Below are 3,245 nucleotides of genomic sequence, written 5' to 3'. Positions count from 1 at the left end.
CATCAAACAAGTTTATCTGAATATAACAGTCACATATTAGCTAAACTATTAACAAGAAAAATAAACTCAATCACCACAAATTTAAAGAACATTACTTTTACCTCGCTTAAAACTTTCGTTTTCTTCTTCTTTGCGGCATTTGCAATCTGTTTGTCCAACTTTGAACCTAGCCTATTTTTTGTACGTCCTTTTGTTCGGATCCTTGGCGGGCTTTGAAACTTGTTAACGGATTCCAAGTTGGTGTCTTCGTGATTCCTTTTGGCTTTTAATGATTCCATCTCAGCCATGACGTTATCGTACGCACGGTGCAGAAATGCAGTCATCTCCTCCGATTCGGATGCAAATTCGCAAATATTTTGCGAACGAAAAACCAGTTGGTCAAACCTCTTGCTTCTTGGCTCCATCAGTGGCTCGTCGTGGCTGCTCTTGATGTGTGTGTGTCACCTCTTTACCTTCTTGCTCCATCGTTCCAGTATATATCTAGGTGACACTTGGCTTACTTGTTCAAAGCTTAACACGCTTAGTGCGTGATGACACAGTATCCCTCTCGACTCGAATAATAAACATTGGCATTTTATCTCGGCTGCAACTGAATCGTAAGTAACCACAAACTTGTTGAATATTGAGCTGGAAACTTGTTCTCCGACTTCGTATACTGAATAGCCTAGAGCAGAATTCATTAATCTGGTGATGCAATTCGCCTTTCCTCTGAATTGCGCTTGGACTTCCCTAAACTTTTGATGAGTGTAAACATCTTGAAACTGAGCTTCAATGGAGGATTTGGTTGCACACGGTATGACCGTATGAAAATCTGCAGCATCTGATTCTCTCTCTGCTTGCTCCCTGCTTCTGAGGCAATTATCGTATTGTTTGACGAATTGAATAAGCGAGCAGTTCTAGGTAATAAACTTGTTAAAAAATGAATGCATGCTCTCGCTCCTTTGTGTGCTTCTCATCCCTGCCCAGAAGTGGTGATCCAGATAGATAGGAACCCATATATGACGGTCTTCATACAGATCTAGATAGATTGGAACCCATATATGACGGTCTTCATAGAGATCTGCAGAATACACCCAAACACAGACTATAAATACACCCGAAAAAAATTAAATTTACACCTTTGCTGCAGATTTTAAACAAACATTACCTGAAAGCCACTTGTTGTCCACAAGACCAAAATTCAGCAGAAAATCGTTCCAATTCCTATCGAATGAGTCTTTGCTATGAGAGTTAAAAACAATTTGGCTCATTTCTCGTTCAATATCTGCATGTCCCTTGTACCCATTTAATTTGCTTGGAATCTTCTTCATGATGCGCCAAATACACCAACGGTGAATTGTTGTTGGCATACAGGCCTCTAAATCCCTTTTCATTGATGCGCATTGATCGGTCAGAAACCCTTTTAGAGCGTTTCCTCCCATGCAACGAAGCCAACATTGAAATAACCATTTGAATGATTCAATTTCTTTGTTTTTCATCAAAGAGCATCCGAGAAGTGTTGACTGACCGTGGTGATTCACCCCGACAAAAGAACCACAGACCAAATTTACCTGAAAACAAATTACCATAGTGCAGAATGCAAAATCATTAGGTACACCCCAACACATGCTTCGTATACACCCAAAAAATAGCCAATATACACCTCTGCTACGAATTCATAAAAATACATTAATTTAGCATCATAAACAAGGGCAGTTTGTTACCTGTTTGTATTGTAGGTGGTGTCAAATGAAATGACGTCTCCTCGAGTTCAAGCACAAAAAAGAAATTCTGATTCTTCTCTTTCATTCTTAACAAATATTTACCAAATTCCTTTGCATCTTCTTGTTTGGAAACATTCCGCACTTCCCTGGTAATGTAATTCCTCACGTCCTTTTCGATAAAATTTAACTCGCAGTGACCCCCGGCATCCGCAACAAATGATTAGTAGGTTTTGCTTGGTCTGATACCGGCCTCCTCGTTATTCTCTATTGTACGACGAATGGACATGCTTAGTTCTCTGTGCTGTTTGAGCATCTCTGCTTTACTTGGACAGCAGGGGTGTGAATGATCCAGCACAACCTTTGAAATGATCCAAGCACCGACATCCTTCAATGTGTGTATATAAATTCTTGCAGGACAGTTTAAACCGGCTGTCGGATTCGTCTTCTCGGTCGGAGATATTTTAGATTTCCATTTTCCCTCTCTGCTACATGTAATTAATTGATTCTTAATCTCGTTTCCCTTCCTATTTGTGCTCCGAACTCTTGTAGAAAAACCTGCAACCTTGGCGTAGTTCCTGTAAAATTTTCTAGCATCTTCAAGGGTGGTAAAGGTCATTCCAACCTTCGGAATAAACTGATCATCAACAACAGAGAGAGGCTGTAGAATACACCATGTCAAAAACTATAAATACACCCATAGATATGATTCAAATACACCCAATCATGTCTAATATGATACACCCGAACCGCAACAACTCAACTAAAATGACAATAAAAGCCATAAACTGTAAATACACAGGCTGCAGAATACACCATGTCAAAAACTAAAAACACACCTAATCATGTCTGATATAATACACCTGAACAACAACAACTCAATTAAAAATAACAAAAAACCAGTAAAGTGTAGATACACCCACACTTCTAGCTAAAATACACCCAAAGAAGAATTGATCTACACCCGAGCGTCTGCTATAAATTCAGGTAATTAATCACAACTAATACATTGAATCGACAGATTCATGTTAACGTGTTAGTTTCACAGTCAATGTTCAGCAATTTTTCAACTACACAATGCTATACAAATTACTGCAAGAAAATTCATACTAATCCTATGTAAATCAAACCTCAGGAACTTCATTAGATTCAAATTCATAATCCACCTTGCCTGGATTCAGCTGACAATCCGAGGTTGAATGATCCATTATCTTCAAAACGAGTTTAAACTTTGATTTCAGAAAACAACAAATCAAAATAGAAAACGAAACTCGAGTTGCACACAGAGAGGAAAGTAACGTAAACGAAGAACATACCAGTGAGAAAAGGAGAGGAAAAGAACGATGGAGAAGAAGGAGGGAAGACGCGCGAGAAGAAGAACAACCAAATCTCAAAATAACGAAAACGAAGAAAAAAATAAATCTTTTAAATTTGGTAGTTAGATATACGCGGAATGTTATATAGCGCGTGTAATCAACGTACGTGGAGCAGCGCATATTTTGATTTTATTGTTTAATGAACTTGTAAAGCATACAAGCCCTAATG

Source organism: Arachis duranensis, chromosome 6 (assembly GCF_000817695.3).
Source record: "Arachis duranensis cultivar V14167 chromosome 6, aradu.V14167.gnm2.J7QH, whole genome shotgun sequence".
In the NCBI taxonomy this organism is placed as follows: Eukaryota; Viridiplantae; Streptophyta; class Magnoliopsida; order Fabales; family Fabaceae; genus Arachis; species Arachis duranensis.
This window is presented reverse-complemented; position numbering follows the sequence as displayed.